This window comes from Saccopteryx leptura, chromosome 3, assembly GCF_036850995.1.
Source record: "Saccopteryx leptura isolate mSacLep1 chromosome 3, mSacLep1_pri_phased_curated, whole genome shotgun sequence".
Lineage (NCBI taxonomy): Eukaryota > Metazoa > Chordata > Mammalia > Chiroptera > Emballonuridae > Saccopteryx > Saccopteryx leptura.
Genome location: NC_089505.1, coordinates 265,538,192 through 265,558,312, shown reverse-complemented (window position 1 = coordinate 265,558,312; position 20,121 = coordinate 265,538,192). Strand labels below are relative to the sequence as shown.

Here is a 20,121-nt window from a genome sequence, read left to right as displayed (position 1 = left end):
AAATGGCCTCAGGGGGCCACATGCGGCCCGTGGGCCGTAGTTTGGGGACGCCTGCGAGCAAGGTCTAGAACTCCTTAGATTTTTGTCTACAAAACAAAGCTATCTGTCTACTTACTATGTATGAGCCTTAGTCTCTCAGGGTTCTTCAGAGGCTTCCATGAGCATTTCCAAAAAAGAATAAATGTTTTATAAATAAGAATATTGTACTATGTCTATAAGTTATAATGAGTGAGCCAATGTGGTAATTCTTCTTCTTTTTTTTGTGTATGTGTGTGTGTGTCTGTGTGTGACAGAGACAGAGAGTGGGACAGATAAGGACAGACAGACAGGAAGGGAGGGAAAGAGATGAGAAGTATCAATTCTTCTTTGCAGCATCTTAGTTGTTCATTGATTGCTTTCTCATATAAGCCTTGACCCAGTGGCTTCAGTAGAACTAGTGACCCCTTGCTCAAGCCAGCGACCTTGGGTTCAGGCTGGTGAGCCTTGCTCAAACCAGTGAGCCCACACTAAAGCTGGCGACCTCAGGGTTTTGAACCGGGCCCTCTGTGTCCCAGACTGATGCTCTACCAATGCGCCACCACCTGGTCAGGCTCTTACTCTTTTTGTTAAATGTATCTAATTATAAAAATTTCATGTATAAAAATACAAGCATGTTTGTTCACATAAGATTAATAACTAGATGTTTTTCTCACTTAATAAGATGTGTTACTTCTTTCCCTATTAGAATATATAGATATGCTCCAGTTATTTAAGGACTGCATAACAACATGCCATATGGATATACAATGACTAATTTATTATAGTTGATTATATCCTGCTTCTTAAGACATTCTCTTCTCTAGGCTTTTCTGACTCTTCTTAATCTACATTCCTGTCTGCAACTCTGCTATTTAATATTGAAAAAATTCTGCTACCAGTCCTCGCTTTTTCTCTGTTTTATCTGTACCCTCTGCTTAAATGATAACCAGGAATCCAAGGCCTTGAGGTACTATTTATATTCCAGTGACTCCCAACATTCTAGAGGGAACCATACAGCAATATTTAATAGGAATCTCAAAATTTTCACAGGAAAAACAGAATTCTTTATTTCCACTGCAAACCCCCAACCCATACCGTAATGTTTCTCTGCTTCCTCATAGCAGTGTATCATAGCACCATGTGTCCTTTTTCTCAAATCTAACTTGAGGGTCCAGATTTAATTCCTGTCATTGCCTCACTTCTCACATCTAATTCATCTGTGTGTGCTACTAGCTGTTCCTCAAAAATATATTCCACATTTCTCTAATTCTCTTGAAATTTTTGTAATTCAAACCAATCCCCTCTCACCTCTACTATTGTATAGACATTTTTCCTTCCTTCTGCCTCTCTATTCACAATCCATAGTATACACTGCACCTAAAAAGATATTTCAGAATTTAAACCAGATTACACATGTCCCCAGTTTCACAATTACAGTGTATTTCCTTTGCACCTAAGATGAAAATTCAAACCTTTCCTGGACTTCCTTCCGGCTTTGTTAGATGAATATCAGGATTACTAATCAGATGCTCTTTTACAAGCATTTGGAAGATAAAAGTGAAACAGTAGACATCCTTCCACATAGTAGGCCTCTTCTTCTGCAAAGTAAATTTGAGAACCCAAGGATTCTCACAGCAATGCTCAAGTATCCATTCTCTAGTATACCAGATGTTGAGAGGAAGGTGTAGTGAAGGAAGTGGCCCGATGTTTCTTTCCAGTGTCTGGTACCAGCTTTGTGAGTGCAGAACATCAACTGTTGTGTAGTTTATCCTTACTCACTAAGAAGACTTCAGTAGCATGTGCTGGAACTCAAAAAATTCAGTGGTAGTCTCAAAAGTCATAGGTCCCCTTGTAGGGTGATTCTCTATTATGCTGTTACCATACATGAAAACCCACTGTCTCCTCCAAAAATTATTATAAAGCCTCTAAGTCCTCTTAAAAATGTAGTTCTGTTTAAAAGATTTAGTGTGTTGTTTTTACTAGTACAGATAATTTACTGAAACATACAACAAACTAGTCTTCATTAACTGTGTCTTTGAGCTGGTTCTTTTGTTGAAAACACTGCTCTCAAACTTTGCAGAGTAGTAGAGTATCCTTTAGCTTTTAGCTGAGTTATTATATACTCGGAATGGTTTCCTTGAACATCCAATCAAAAATATTCTCTTGATACGTAGCTTTAACATCACCCTTTTATTGTCTCTACAATTATAAAAGATGATATTGTTAATTTTGTTTTTATTGTATATCTGTCTCTCTCTCTCTTTCTTACTCTGTATGCCCTTGGAATATAAATTTCATGAGAGCAGAGACTTTATCTGTCCTCTTTACTTTTGTGTTCCCAGCCTGAGAAAAGAACCCAGAATATAAAGAATAAACATTTGTTCATTAAGTGAATGAATGAGTGAATAAAACCTGTCATCTCTCGATAAACAATCAGGTATTTCTAGCTTATCTGGAAATGTAAAAAATTTCTGAGTGAGCATCTTTGTGAAGAATATCTTTGTATACTTCTGCAAGCATATTCTATAGGGTAGCATTTCAGAAGTACAGTATTTTGGTAAAAGAACACATGCATTTTTAATTTTAATGCTCATTGCAAAATTCCTTTCAATGATATACAAGTGTTCATTTGACCAACATGAGCCTCAAGCTTTAGTACTATCAAAGTAATTTTAAATCATTGTCACCATGAATAATGAAACACATTTTTAAATTTTTATTTTTTATTTATTGAAATGACACTGGTTAACAAAATTATACAGGTTTCAGGCACCCAATTCTATAACATATCCCTACATTTTATTGTATGTCCACCCCAACCCCCCAAGTCAAGTCTATCCCTATTTATCTCCCCTAGACCCTGCTGCACCTCTCTCCCACCCTACCTTGGCAATCACAACACTATTGTCTGTGTGAATGAGTTTTTTCTCTCTTTTTTATCTTTTTTTGCTCAGTCCCTCCATCTCCCTTACCCAGTGCCCCACCCATTTCACCCCAACAGCTGTCAGCATTCCAGGTTTTTATTGTAATATAATTTACATTTTTAACTATACGTGAGGTTAAGTATTGGTTTATGTTGAGTAATATGTTACAGTTATCTTTATAACTACATGTGGTTGGCCTATTTTTTACTTTTTGTATGAATTACTTGTTCATTAAGTTATTTGTCAAGTGTTCCGATTTGTCAAATTTATTTTTTAATTTTGCTTTTAATAACATTTTTATTAGTTCCTCTTATTTTTTATGTTAAGATTTTAGACTTATGGCAGACCTGCAGAAGGATATAGCCATTTATTTTTGAGGTAATATTTTTTATTGTTTATCACAAAGGCAGTCATTTTTAAAAAAGCTCCAGACCAACTTTAAATTATTTTATTTTTTCTCTAATTTTAGTTTTTCTTTTATTTTTCTTTCATCTTTATTATGTACATTTGAATATTTGTCTATATCATTTAGTCAAGTTTGGCTGTGAGTAATAAATAATCAAAATAACAATGACATAAAGAAAATAAAACTCAACAAGTAGTCCAGGGCTATTATAAACCTCTATTACATGTAGTCCTCAGGTACCTGGTTCTTTCCAGCTAATGTCATTTTTACATCCTTAGGATGATCTTCAAATCATTCACATGAACCAAGTTGTAGATAGATATTTGTTTTCCAGGATCTAGAATGGAGAAAAGAATGATTAAGGAAGGACAGAGGTTGCCTATCAGTACTCTTCTTTTAAAAAATGCTCTGAAAACTTGCAGAATATTTCTGCTTTAGGGGGCATTAGACAAAATGTAGTCATGCATTCACATATTATTATTATTATTATTATTATTATTATTATTATTGAGAGGAAGGGAGGCAGAGTGACAGACTCCTGCATATGCCCCGACTGGGATCACCCGGCAAGTTCCCTACTGGCTAATGCTCTGCCCATCTGGGGCTGCAGCTCCATTGCTCAGCAACTGAGCTTTATTTTTAGTGCCTGAGGCAAGGCCATTGAGCTGTCCTCAGTGCCAGGGGCCAACTTGCTTAAACCATTAGAGCTTTGGCTGCGAGATGGGGAGAGAGAGAAAAAAATTGAGAGAGAGAAGGAGAAGAGTAAAGGGCAGGGGTGGAAAAGCAGATGGTCGCTACTCCTGTTTGCCCTGATAGGGGAACTGAACCTGGGATTTCCACGCACCAGACTAAACGCTCTACTGCTGAGTCAACTGGTTAGGGCACATCCACATTTAATAATGCTAGGAATTGTCCATCTCCATTGTTATTTTACTTGATGTAAATGGAAAAAAATAAAAGTTAATTTTGTCTGACTAACTTATTTTTTTATTTCTTTTCTTTTTCCTATCTACCTAGATTTTTTACATTTTCTGACCACGCCAGCCCCACCAAGGACCCAGGCTAGAGAATAATGCATTTTTCAAAACTCAGATACGCATATTCACCAAATTTAAGAGTAGTCAACACAAATGAAAAAATCAAAATTCAAAAGAATAATGAGAAACTTGCATTTTAAATTTCAGTGTATATATCAAAGATTTGCTTCCCCAAGACATCTTTTGGATATGAATAGTATGACACCTAACAATTAAAATAAATTAATAAATTCTTTAGAAAAAGGTATGTTAGATTATGTCCCAATTTTGTATTGCAAAAAATTGGAATTATAACTTTCATGTGTCTTGCTTAATTTCTATTTTATTGATATCATTTTGATATCACAAAAATTTATGTGTACTATTACATTCATTTCAAAAATTAAGATAAAAGCTAGAGGGTAGTTAGATTTTAATATAAATATAAATTTGACAATGAGTTTGAATTAAAACTATTGTTTTTCTATGGTGAGAAATCAGGTAAGTTCTCTCAGCCTCAGTTGCTATACTTCTATCAAGCAACATTTAATTTAATTTATTTTTTTTAATTATTTTAAGTGAGAAGCAAGGAGGCAGAGAAACAGACTCCCATGTGCACCTCAAGGAGGATCCACTGGGCAAACCCTTAATGGGAGATGCTCTGCCCATTTGGGGCTGTTGCTCTGTGGCTCAGCAACCTAGCTATTTTAGCACCTGAGGCAAGGCTATGGAACCATCCTCAGTGCCTGGGGTCAACTTGGTCCAACTGAGACATGGCTGCTGGAGGGGAAGAGAGACCTAGGGAGAGAGAGAAGGGGGAGATGGAGGGGTGGAGAAGCAGATGGTCGTTTCTCCTGTATGCCCTGACTGGGAATGAAACATGGGATGTGCATAAGCTGGTGGATGCTCTACCACTGAGCCAACCAGCCAGGACCGTATTTTAAATCTTTACATGTCTGTTTTTTATCCAACTTATCTTTTATATTGCTTTCAGTAACATATATATGTTCTTTATTTGTAATTCTATTTAGTATAATTTCTCTCAACAATTTTGCTAATGTTAACAAAAAGACTGTATAGTTTATTGTAACTTATTTTCAATTAGTTTGATTTGAAGCAAATGTTTACAAATATTTTCATTTTGCTTTCTGCAATTGTGGTAAATATTTACCTGTAGCATCCTAATTAGAACATATTATTTCAGGAATTCATGCTATCAGTCTAAAAATAATCACTGCTATTCTTGTTCCTTGCTTGTTCAATTTACAAATCTGGTGCTTGATCACATAGAACTATATTCTGCAAAATTTGTGCTTCTCTGAAACTAAATTGAAGACAAGAAAAATTTTATCCTTATGATAGGTGTTGTTTCATTTTGATTATTTAATTAACAATTCATCTGGATTAAGATGAATATCTAATTCATGGCTGCCACATTGAGATGGGGAGAAATCTATTTGTATTCATTTAATTTCCCTGATCTGTGTTAGACATCTCTTGGGTGTAGACTGATAAAACTGCTATTAGCTCACAGAGCTATCAAGGAGACAAACAGGTTCTTCCCAGGGATCTGTTAACATTAGTCCTTTACCAGAGTCAGAAGACTCTTTATTAATAGTGATATCTGGGGGAAATTACTGGAAGGTCCAACTGCCTAAATACGACTTTTTTTATCATTACTTAAAAACTTTTCTAAGGGTTTTAGATAGATTCTTACTCTTTTCTTTTTTATTTATTTATTTAATTTTATTTTTTTACGTTGCCTTAGGTATAAAGAGTTGTCAGTTAGATAATAGCAATGAATAAATCATTAACAGATTCAGATTTGCATATCCCAGTGTTGAAGAATACACAATTCAAAATTATAAAGTTTATCTTTCAAAGTGCTTTGTAAAGCTGTAGTTATAATTTAAACTTTAATTCAAAGTGATAATGAAGCTAACTAAAATTATTATATGTCAGAAAGAGTCATATAAATCAAATGATTTAAATGTGATTCCTGATTTTAACTAATCAACTTTGACATGTCATCTTTCCAATTCCTGGCCAGGGCACACAGGAGGAGCTCCCATCTGCTTCTTCACCCCTCCCCCTCTCCTTCCTCTCTGTCTCTCTCTTCCTCTCCCACAGCCAAGGCTCCACTGGAGCAAAGTTGGCCCAGGCGCTGAGGACAGCTCCATGGCCTCTGCCTCAGGCACTAGAATGTCTCCAGTTGTAATGGAGCAATGCCCAGATGGGCAGAGCATCGCCCCCTAGTGGGCTTACTGGTTGAGTCCCCATCAGACACATGCAGGAGTCTATCTCTCCGCCTCCCTGCTTCTCACTTCAGAAAAAAAACAACAACAAATAAAACTTGGTCTGAGATTTTCTTATACTCAAACTGTCAGTGAACTATCAGATTATGTTATTTACTCATTGTAAGTTGTACTCAATAAAAATAAATGTTCTTATTTAAATGAGACTGCAAGTTATGATGGAAATAACATTGAGTTTACAGTCTGTTGGGTTTTAATCATGACTCTAACTTTAACAGACTCAGTATGACATTCAGTCAGTTACTTTAATAGTTTTGGATCCAATTCTGTATCTGTCAATTGGGGACAGTGTTATATACTTTGAAATGTTATGTTAAGTATTAAATAGGAGGCGATATACAAAGTAGATTAACACAAGTAGAGAGCTTTCCACATTGCAGGCAAAGCAATTCCTAAAATTTTATCCCCATTTTTTAATCCCAATTTACATAAAATTAATTTAACATGATATCCTCATTGAATTTAAACTGTTCCTTTTTCCTGAAGATATATCTACTATCACAACAACTGTTTAATTTGTGAAATTAACAGTTCTATCCACTGACTATTAAAGCTTTACTGAGCACTGATAAGATCCCCTAAATGCCCACTTTTTTTTCCTTAAAAGAGATTATATACCATCTATAAATCAACATGGAGAAATTAATCAAATATATATTTTATTTTAGATATATGGTGGCTAAAATTTGATTATAATAAAATAAATGAGAAATGATTAAATTACACAAAATATGAAAAATTTGAAATATTGAACTCACAAGTAGTGAAAATATAAAATCATTTTAAATAAGTATTATTCTTTACTTTGATTTTTAACCTAGAATAGTATGTTCATAAGCAAGTTTTTCTGCCCAGAAAATATGTTAGATTTTGTAGTTTCCTAGGATAATTATGATTCATTCTATTTGTAAAGCCTTCAAAAGTATAAAGTCAAATTTTTAACAATATGTAAATTTTTATTAAACCATAAAGACCAGGATACAGTGCTGCAAATACAAAGTTTGGAATGAGATCAACCAGTAACTAGAAAACGTTTCCATGAATATATAAGGAAATGCAGGGCAAGTAAATATATTTTATTCAAAGATAATATAACACTGAAAAATGACTGTTGGTCAAAGAAGTTTGTAAGATATGATTTTTATGTTTGCTTACTTATAGTTTGCATTGGGGGCTAGGCAACGCCAGGTATATGTGGTCTGTAAATTGCAAATTATCTTCCTTCTTGGGAATTGTCATTGTTTTGCTAATGTTTGCTGGAGGAGAGATTTTTGTGCTAGAAAGTTTTGAAGAGACAGAGAAGAAGGAGAAGGAGAAAGAAGCTATGTTTGCAGAGAGAAGCAGAAGATGTACAGATGAGAAACTAGAGCTGAGGGACTTTTCAAGCTCCACTAAGACTTTGATTCTAGGAGAAACCGGAGAAGGTTCTTCTGGTTGTAGAACTGGAGAATGTGTCAGGGCATTGGGAGCTGAGTGAGGGGGAAGCAGTCTTCCCTTTGTGTTTGTTTATCGGCCAGTACAAGACAATAAAGTAATGGCCCACCATCCTCTGGCTCCACCACAATGAGACGGCGGCCCCTGGCCCTACAGTATTCCATAAATTACCTAGGATTATTTTGTTTTCTTGAACAATCTTTTCTTTATTATTCTCTGACTGAATAATTTCAAAGTCCCTGGTATTCTATCTCACACATTTTGTCTTTTGTTTGGTTTATTCTTCTGTTGATGCTCTCTGTTGCAATTTTCTTTTTCATTTCATTCACTGTATTCTTTTGTTCAGAATATCATTTATGCTCTCTCTTTAAAAATAATAATTTCTACCTCCTTGTTAAACTTCTCATTTTGTTTTAGGATTGATTCTTTCATTTCATTAAAGTCTCTGTGATTTCTTATAATTCAATGAGTTTCCTTAAACCAGTTATTTTAAATTATTTGTTGTACAATATATATCACAGATGTCCACAATTTTGTGTTTGGTTACTGGAAGATGTGATCCTTTGGTGTTATGTTACCTTGATTTTTCTTTTTATGTCCCTTAAAGTTTTGAATTGCTGCCTGTGATTTTGAAGTAATAGTCACAGTCTTCAGTTTTTACTAACTGTCTTTGGGAGAAAGGTAAGTTCCATTTGCCCTGCTAGAAAGACTTAGGCTATCCCTGATTTCCTATTTGTATAGCTTCTCCTTGTAGCAGAATTCTTAAGTTTGTATGCCTTCTCTCGATCCTACAGTTCACAGGGCTAAGTGCTGGCAGTCTTTCTTTTGTTTTTCAAAGGTGGTACTAAAGCCCAAGTATCACTGCTTGGACAATATATTTGGGTCACCTTTCTGTGAGTGCTCACTACCCATATAACAAAACTTGTTCTTGCCACTGCTGTTGGGAGTACACACCAGGAGGCAGCCACAGGTGAGGAGGAGTGTTGTTGAGGCACGGCAAGAGTTGGGGGAGCTTATGGACCACTTAGAGGATTTGTGGCTGAGCAGTTTAGAGTATCTTATGGGCAGACTTTTTGATGGAGTCTATGCTGCAATTAGTAGGATCCATATCCCTTTCTTACCCTCCAAGAAGCTTGTCCACTGCTCTCCTTCTGTTTCTGCTTCTCAGTTGTGTTGCTCATAATTGAGTTCTCTGGATAAGAGAGAAATGAACCCTTTTGGTACTGTTCCACACAACTAGGAATGACAGACACTCTCACACTCTACCTTTCCCCACAGGAGAAATCACAGGTCAAGAAAAATATTTTTCTCCCTAAACTGTGTTATCTTGGGGAGAAATGAGTGGGTAAAATCAAGCTATTACTTTTATCTATCCTAGTGTGTTCAGGCTTTTTTTTTTTTTTTTTTTTTTGGCTTCAGTGATGTACTGAAAATTCTTCTCTGTAAACCTGAACTTTCCCAACGGCTCTTTTATCCATTGGTAATTGTCTATGACAATGTATTCCAGGTACTCCAAGACTATATAGCCAAATGTCAATGCTATATTTAAGTGCTTGCTCCAACTCTCTTTTTTTCTGTTTATATGTGTGATATAAGGTAGAGTTCCACATTCACTTACCCTCTTTACTACTTTTTCATGCTCCATTTGCCAGCAGTTCTATTTTCCCACTTATCTGCTATGCTAAATGTGAAATATATATTAGTTTTTTTATTATATGTAATTTAAGTTTCTAAACTGGTAAGAAAATGTGATCATCCTCAACTCTGGTCTTCATATTTACCTCCAAATTATAGTTTCAAGGGAGAAGAAAAGAAAGAGGAGTAAGTTCATATTTATTTAAAGAAGAACTTGCATTAGAAGTAAAGCACATCATTTCTATTGATATCTTGCTGTCCAGATATTAATCATATGTTCACATCTGGATAGGAAGAAGGCTGCAGAACACGTAGCTGCACAGCCATTCCTTATTCAACTCTACTATCTAGAAGAAGGGGAAAATGGCCTTTAGAGAAACTTAGCAATCCCAGTTACAATATTCTTTATAACAGGTTCTGTGACACCAGGACCACCTATAAACCTATCTTGCAATGTGGAATCTATTAGCCAGGAATCAAGGAGTATATTCTTATGTCATCATGACATTCAGACCTTTTAACCTTTCAAAAAGTAGTCACTTTTAAATATTTTACATCTGAAAGTTGAGGTCAAAAGAAGTACTTATACCTTGGTTCTTGAAACCATATGGGTATGAATCTGCTTAGTACTTTTACTAAATGCGTCTTCTTAATATGTTTTCAGATCAGACACACTCCAATGCTAGCTGATAATTAGATTTCTAAATACTTTCATTCCATCTCTTGCTGAGTGCTATCAGTCTATCTCAACAATGTAAATTATTTGTAAAGCTTGTATACCTAATCTCATTATAAAAACAAGCTGAAAACTTAGATGTCTGTAAAAGCTCTCTCATAGGTTTTATAAAAAATAGTACCGAGGGGTAACCCTATTTAATTGTATTAATTCTATGGACAAAATTACTCCCGGTAATAAGAGGCTTTCCCTCTGTGATTAAATTTATCAACAGATATGGGCTCAAAGAACACAACAGAGTGATTCCTTCCCAAAACATAAATCTGAGGCTTGCATATCAAAATGAACATATTTTAGTCAGACATTATTTATGTGTTTTACTATTTACTATAGATATGTGAGATATGGATTTGACTTTATACAAAGGCAGACATCCAGTTTACTAATGGGAAATAAGTACATTTTATACTACTATTATGAGAAAGGTACTAATAGAAATCTGAGGACACTGTAGGAAGAGATTATTGCTAGATGTGTCTGTGAAGGAACAATCATGGGAGAAACGTCAATAGAGGAGGGCCTTCAATAATGCTTCCCAGATCAATTCTTGGTCAGGGCACATAGAAGAAGCAACAATCTGCTTCTCCCCTCCTTCTTCAGCCACTCGTCCCCTCCTGCAGCCAGTGACATGATTGGTTTGAGTGTGGCTCCTTGTGCTGAGGATACCTGGGTTGGTCTGAGTGCATCAGCCTCAGGTGCCAAAAATAGCTTGTACTTGAGCATCAGCCCCAGATGGAGTTTTCAGGTGAATCCTAGTCACAGTTCATGTGGGAGTCTGCCGTACTATCTCCCTTCCTCTCACCTAAAAAAAAAAAAAAAAAAAAAAAAAAGATGTTAATAACCTAAATTAGAATTTTATAAAATCTCTTACTTGCCTTAGTAATTAAAAAAGAAGGTAATATCTGTACTTTTTATCCAAATGAGTTACAGAAATTTTACCCACCAATCATTATAACATGTGATTAATTTTACTTTAGTACTGGAAATAATATTTTTCACAGATTTTTGTTATTTATACAAGGCCTAATTAAATCAATATTAACATGTTGAGAAAATCAAATAAATATCAAATGGTTAACTTATATGGATAAGTTTAATAACCTGTGTTATAATTATTGACAAGATAATGACATTAAAAGGATATATCTCTGGAGAAGAAATTTATCCAGAATCCAAATAAAAAATGTTGAGTTCTCAACTATATCAGTAAATTCCATAGCCAGGTTTCCCCTAGGAAATACTAAGGAATAGACTTATTCCATTTCTTCTCTAACTGTAGGAAATTTTTTTCAAGTCATCTTATTCCATTTGAGATGTACTATAAAAGCAAAGACTAAAGGTCAAGTGTATGCAAATCGCAGTGAAAAATAGACTTTATAATAAAGAAATACATCTCCAATAAAAATTAGAACATGTACGACAATAATAAAGAACAAATAATGAGTAGAAATTTTATCTCAAACTTCTAAAAAACAGTTAATGGCTCTATATCTCTCTCTGTAAATAAAGCCATTAGCAAAACAACACCTATAATGAACTGTAAGTGAATCTTGATGACAAGCAGTAATATGTTGACTTTGTTAAGTGACTTTCATCAGGACTAGTGTATTTCCTCAATGAGGCCTGCTATGTTCTGTCTATTCTTTTTTCTCTTTATAGTATTTATTTTTTAAATTTTTTATGTTAGGCAGGAGGAGGTTAAGAATGTGTTTTATAGGCTAGGAATTTAATCCGACTGTATACCCAACACAGCCCTAGAAGTGACAACAAGTAGGAAAGAAGAAGAAAACAGTATTTATCTTTGGAAGTTAGGAGTTATGATCCTAAATTGATATGGAAGAGTTAGCTTTAGGAATAAAAACATGTCTTCTATCAAGACAAAGTGAAAGAAGTGAAGTTGAATGTTGATGCCTATAAGATGTGCACATGGAGATAAACACAAAGTATTAGCAAATCCTACTGTGTAGCCCTTTCTTCTCTTTGAAATAGAGACAATGATAACTCAGCATGAAGGTAGAGAAGATGGAGGAAAAGGGGCAAGACATGCTGACAACAGTCATTGTGGGAACTAAGGGAAAAAATTTTCTGAATCACATAACACTTCTGGGTGACATCAGAGTTCGGTCAAGTTAAAGGGAACCATTTGTGTAAGCATATGTTATAATATTGAATGATTTTTTTCCCTCAGCCAAAGTGTTAATCAGAAACAGGAAACCACAGGACAAAGAATGTGTTTTGGAATTATGTTCTTCTGGGACAAAATTTCTACTCTTACCTTCTAGCTATGTGACTCTGGAGAAGATACATAACATGTCTAAACTCTACCTTCCCTGTCTGTTAACAGTTTGAATAAGAGTGCTTATAGGACAGGGTTATGTGGGGATTCAATGAAGTACTGCATACATATAATGAAGCACAATGTTTAACATAAATGTTAAAAAACAAAAGCCATTATAATAGGGGAAACAATGGTCACTAATGATAATTTGTCTGAGTTTGTGAGTATTACAAGGATATTGTAAAGGGAAATAAAAATGAGCATTAAAATACCGGATAAAATGGATTTAAATAATCAATTTTAGATTATAGAAATTAGGCACTAGAGACAAAATGAGAGTTGTGATATGTAAGCAGCAATGCCATAGAGGGCACCAGAGGTCTGATATTGGTAACTGAGTGGAGTGTGGAGTTGACAATGGACTGATGTTCCTGGTAGTATTAAGATGAAATGCATAGGTCATTGCCATTGCAATTCCATATTGTTTATTAATGTTTTTAATAATTTATCGTGAATTCATTCTGTGTCTCTCCAAACTTAAATTGTAAGTTATGGTTATAGCGGAGCATGGATAATATATTCTTAAACAAGTTATGTATTTTAACTACAAACATAACAACTATGTGTTGAAAAACTGCAAAAGCATATCATAGAATAATTTTATTAGTTATTAGTTCTTAGAACCTGAAAGATCTTATTTTGTAGTTGAAATGAAAGCATAGGATAAATAGCTGATTTTATGATGTCAGTTAATTTCAAGTGAAATCATAAATATAGATTTAAAATATCATACTCTCTCTTTTAAAGAGGTTTGTATTTGGAAAGTGCAAATGAACAAATAATAATTATATCTCACAATTTAAATTTTATATAAAGTAAGAAATGAAAGTTTCAATTTTATTACCCCAAGCCTGTATTTGCTAAACTTCTTTATTCATTGCAAAAAACCACCAATTTTATTCTCTCTCTCTCTAACACACAAACACACACACAAACACACATACACACATACACACATGTATGTACCATACATTGGGGGCTGGAAAACCACTGCCTATGTCTGAAATCCAGTTTTTATAAATAAGATTTTTGGGGGAAAACAGCCCTTCCCCATTTGTTTATATGTTAAATATGACTGCTTTCATGATACAGTTACAGGGTTGAACACTTGCAACCAACTCTAAGATTATAAAGCCTAAAACATACGCAATCTAGTTCTTTACCCAAAATATTTCATGACCCTATTTTACTTATCTACTGCTTATGTTTTTCACTTAGTCCTGTATTTTGAGTGCTTTTCTAGGTCAGGATATATAGATGTGTTCTATTTATTTAAATTATTATATTACACACTGTATCAATATACATTAGTTTATCACTGGTGGAAATTTAGATATTTTCTACTTTTTAATATATCCATAACTCAATCTATTAAGTACATATTAATAATTGCAGCTGTATGGACTATGTCTTTTAGAATATTATAGAAAAGTAGTAACATTATTCTATAACATGTACACAGATATTGTTTCATAATATAGATATATCTCCCACTTGCTAAATGTTTTCATTACACCACTTTTATGGAAGACCAACATTGATGTGGTAGCAAAAGTCATTAATGCAAAAATTCTCTTTGAAATATTTAAGTTAACAAAAACAGAGACTAATGTAAGTCTTTCATAAAAGCAAAGTGGCATAATGTGAACTTTTGAAAAATGTGGTATATTCTTTCCTTTACATCATCTTTAGCTTATTAAAGGTTTTATAGGAACACTCTATTTTCAGATAGCAGGAGAAAACTGTTCTTATTTATTATAAAATAAAAAGTACTAAGCATGAGAAAACTCACATAAGTAAAAATAATATTATAGAATGACTTTTAAAAAAAAACTTAAGTAATGATCCTCAAATTTGAAGAGTATTACCCCATGGAGTGTACCAAAGTCAGTGATTGCTAGTTACCTTCTAGATAAAAGTTTCTTTTTGTTACCCTTACAAAGAGAATGACCATTTAGCCATGTCTCAATTAAACATACTTAGTACTCTTAAGTTCTCTTGCAGCTAGGAATGGCCTTGTGTTGCTAGTGTTTCAAAGTATTATAATTATAGAAAAAAAAACAGAGAACACTACAGGTTTAGCAATCTTTTGATAAATCTTGATATGAATAACATTATATTATATTAAAGGCTTATGTCCTGAAGTATGGAGTGGTGAAAGTAATGTACCCTGATGTTGTATTAAGCTATTGTCTTACTCTCCATTTGAATACCTATTTTTTAATCCAATTTTTCTCCTTTACTTTCACACTACTACCATACTCACAATATTTCTGACACTAGAGGTGCGGGGTTTATTTTTCCTTACATCAAGCAATTCTGTAACACCACATGGGTGTCCTACAATTTAACTCAATTCTGACACTATTTACCAAGAGATAGCATTAGATTCCACAGGTTAAGGATTTCAACCTTCTGAGACTGCTACTTTAGAGGCCACTACTTTAGAGGCCAGTTACAAATAGAAGATCTCCAGGTTACCCACAATTTCTGTTGAAATTGCTATAAATCAAATGTTCTCATGACGTCCTCCCCATTGAATTTTATTATTTGCTAAAACAGCTCACAGAACTCAGAGAAGAGCTTCTTACATTTACCAATTTGTTAGAGGATATGATAAAGCATTCAGATGGATATCCAGGTGAAGAAATAGATAGGGCTCATGCTGAGAGGATCCCCAAGCACAGGAGCTTCTGGCCTCATGGGGTTGAGTTGTGTCATCCTCCCAATGCATGGATGTGTTCAACAACCAGGAAACTCTCCACACACCCTCCTACTGGAATTTTTATGTCAGCTTTAATTACTACCTCTATTTATAGCCCTTCTACTTTCTAGAGAGAATGGGAAGGAGGGGTATGGAGGACTGAAAATTCCTGGCTTATAATTATGGCTTTCCTGTGACCAGCCCTCATCCAAGAGCCATCAGGATCCCACCCAGATTCACCTCGTTAGAACAAAAGTCACTCCTATCACCCAGAGAATTACAAAGCTTTCAGGAACCCTGTGTCAGCACCCAAAGACCAAATATTAGGACAAAAGATACTCCTAGTGCTCTTATCACTGAGGAAATTACAAGGTTTCAGAAGACTTGTGTGAGAAACTGAAGCAGAGTCCAATATACTCTTTTTTTTGTAATGTTCGAAATTAAATTTAATGGGGTGACATTGATCAATAAGAGTACATAGGTTTCAGATAAACATTTCTGTAGCATTTGAACTGTTGATTGTGTTGTGTGCCCATTACCCAAAGTCAGATCATTTTCCATCACTATATACTATTTGTCCCTCTTTACTCCCCTCCCTCTAGTAACCACTTCACTTTTATCTGCATTCATGAGTCTCAGTTTTATGTCCCAGCTATGTGTGAAATCACATAGTTCTTAGCTTTTTCTGATTTACTTATTTTATTTAATATAATGTTCTCAAGGTCCCTCCATGTTGTCATAAATGGCAATATGTTTTCTATTATCTCACATATTCCTAAGTTTTTGTGGCATGGGCCAATTAAGACCCTATGTATTTAAGCCACATGAGTTTTTTGTTTTTTTTTTTGAACCAAAAATACACTACAATTAGTTCCATTAGGCCACTATTAACTGTCTATGTGAACATATTTTTCCCCAATGACTGTAAGAAATTTGAACATAGGAAGTTTTTATACAGTAGGTATTTAATACATATCCATATCTTTAAATAGTATTTACATTTCAACATCTCTGAAATTTCTATTTCTAAACTAAAATTATCTTCTCAGATCAAGCCTTATATAACCACCAGATTTTATTGTATCTCCCCTTGGATATCTGACATAAGTTTCAACTGTAACATATCCAAAATCTAATGCTTAATCTTACCTGCCAAATTTGTCTCCTCCTTCAGGCTTCACAATTTACACTCACAAGTTGAGTCTCTTCCTCCTCTTACTCAACATTAACAAAATCCAGTTTGTCACTAAGATCTCTGAAGCCTACCCCCAAAACATTGCTAGCCCCTTCTCCTCACCTGCATTTCAATAACAATTTCAATCCCATAGAACATGCCATCACCTCCTACTGCTGCCTCTGCAATTCTCTTTCTAAATTAAGAACCAAATTTCTTGTCTACACCTCTCCAGTTGGTTTTTAACACAAGAGCTAGCTTTTAAAAATATAAGTTAAATGTTGCTCACTACCTATCTTAAATACTTTCAAAGACTATCTATCATAGTATGAAAAGGTAGTCTAAAAATGCTCTGTATGACCAGCTCCTGCAAGCCTCTCAACCTAATTTTATCATTTTCCTGCTTGTTCAGGATGTTCAAAAATCATCTGTTCTTTCAGTCTCTAAAAAACTGAATTCTATTCTCCCAATGGGACTCTATACCTGTTGCCCCTTCCACTGGATGTCTCCCTAGATAAATATTACCTTTCCTTTATAATTCAGTTTTGACATTATAGCCTTCCTTAGAGAGTCTTTCACTGATATTCAATCTAAGTTAATAGTTCCTCCCCGCTTCTTACTATTTATATAATTGGTCCCATTGATAGATCACAGCACCACTACCTCTTCCTTAATAGCACTTTATTAAAAATGTCAGGGGCCATCTCCGCTTGTTTCAACACTGTATACTCAATTCTTAGGATAGTTTATGAAACATAGTAGGTGTTCCATAAAAGCATGAAAATGATAGATGAGTGCATGACAAAATGAGTTTGCTGAAATGCATTGCCATACATGGCTGCATTAAAGGAGTTCAGAACGAAGAGGGCACAATGAATACCATCAAGACATTATTCATGTTTCTAGAATATTGTGCTACTATAAAATCTGGATCCTTAAAATTCAATGTAATTATGGGGTTTAATACTTGAGTATATTTGTATTTCTTTTTCTTTCTTACAGACAAACACATACTTGATAATCACCATGCAAGGGTCATATTGGCACTTTGGAGTAACCCCTGGTTACTGTGAACACTATATCCTTATAATTATTTGCTATCAAGTGCATTGATAACAGTAACCACAGGAATGGAGTTAGGAACATAATTAATTGGAAATAGTCCTTGTCCTAAAATTTTCTTGAAAAATAACTTGTATTAAACCTTCCACAGACTTATACCAAACAAAATCAAAATCATGCAGCCAGCATGATAAGCACCCCATATTCTCTGAATTTATGAATTGAGCAGCAATTATTTATCTATTAACACAGAGTGTAATCATTATAAATGTCCCTTTTGAGAGAGAATGAATTTTATTGTCTTGATTTCTAAATGAAACAAAGACCTTCTTATGCTTAGTTTTCACACACATGTAGAAAATATTGCTCTAATTATAGTTTCTCTTAAATATATCTAATGCTAGTGATTAATATGAACCTTAATACAATCTAGGTACAATGTTGGCTAGATTGACTTAATAATCCACTTTAGCATTTAGTGCTGTTATATATCTTTATTGTTTCACATTTGATGATTTTTTTCTTAATCAAAGAGAAGTTCAATATTATTTTAATAGAGAGAATTTTCCTCTATATGCTTTATATTTTTCATATGCATTTTCTAAATATTATGTTCCTTTTATGCTTTAGTGAAGTATATTTATATATGTACACATACTGTAAAATATAGTCTGCCAAAGTCAAAATTTGAATTATTTCACCAAATAATGAAATAAAGAATATTGACTGTAATGAGATTTTGTACGGAAATGCCAATAAAATAAATACCTCATAATGAACGTTAGTAAACTATGTACATATGAGATTTAAAAATATATGCTGCTAATTTTTAAAGTAATAATTAAATTTTAATATACATAATTTCACTTAGAATGAATGTGTTTATATATATATATATATATTTTTTTTTTTACAGGGACAAAGAGAGAGTCAGAGAGAGGGATAGTCAGGGACAGACAGACAGGAACAGAGAGAGATGAGAAGCATCAATCATCAGTTTTTCGTTGTGGCACCTTAGTTGTTCATTGATTGCTTTGTCATATGTGTCTTGACTGCGGGCCTTCAGTAGACCGAGTAACTCCTTGCTTGAGCCAGTGACCTTGGGTTCAAGCTGGTGAGCTTTATTTTTGCTCAAGCCAGATGAGCCCATGCTCAAGTTGGCAAGTTGGCAACCTCGGGGTTTCAAACCTGGGTCCTTGGCATCCCAGTCTGACGCTCTATCCACTACGCCACAGCCTGGTCAGGCTCTGTTTATATTTTTATTAGTAGTTTTTATTTTTAATAGTATTAGATGTTTTATTCAATATTTATATTTTTAGGTTTATGAAGTGAATAGTCTTCATGTAAGGAACTTAATATATAGAGGTATACAATATCCTCCAAAGTCAAGAAAAGTAAAGACAAAAATAAATGAATGGAATGATATCAAACTAAAAAGCTTCTGCACAGCAAAAGAAACTGATAAAACAAATAGAAAGCCAACTAAATGGGAGATGATATTTGCAAACAACAGCTCTGATAAGGAGTTAATATTCAAAGTATATAAAGACCTCACAAAACTCAGCATCAAACAAGCAACTAATCCAATTAAAAATGGTGAGAGGACCTAAACAGCCACCTCTCCCAAGACTACATACAAATGGCCAACAGATATAAAAAAGGTGCTTATCTTCAATAGCTATTTGAGTGAAGCAAATCAAAGATACAATGAGATACCATCTCGCTCCTGTTAGATTGGCTATTATCAACAAGACAGGTAATAACAAGCATTATAGAGGCTGTAAAGAAAAAGAACCCTCATTCACTGCTGGTGGGAATGCAAATTTGTACAACCATTATGGAAGAAAGTATGGTGGTTCCTCAAAAAATTAAGAATAAAATTACCATATGATGCAGAAATCCCTCTACTGGGTATCACCTCCAAAAATTCAAAAACATTGGTATGTAAAAACACATGCCGTAGGTAGAGTGCAGAGCATTTACCTAGCAGCTGTGGCTGATGCAATGCTGTGAGAATACTCCAGCTCCTGGAACCCTCCTGGGCACACCCAGGAAAGGAGCTTGCCCGCTATACCGAAATGACTCAGCCCCAGCCAGGCAGCCTCCTGACCTTTTTTGGCCATTTGCCCTACTATAACATCCTATTGGCTGAACCCATGTATATAAGCTAGTTTACTTCCTGAATAAAGTAGATCTGCGTCACTGAACCTGGTCCCTGGAGTCGGGTCTCTGCACTCTGTTGTCTTCACCCCCGGGTGGGCCTTGTCCGCAACTGGCACCTCGAACAGGGACCCAGCCAGCACTCAAAGGACAGGTGAGTGACCCTCAGCAATGGGAAACCTTCTCCCTCACTCTCGAG

General features: G+C 34.7%; 1 pseudogene; it reads right to left on the bottom strand.

Annotated features, from left to right (window-relative positions):
* LOC136398506 (MAP3K12-binding inhibitory protein 1 pseudogene) overlaps window positions 1–19,885 on the bottom strand; it is a 127,404-nt pseudogene extending 107,519 nt beyond the window's left edge.
* Window positions 19,886–20,121: the final 236 nt, after the last annotated feature.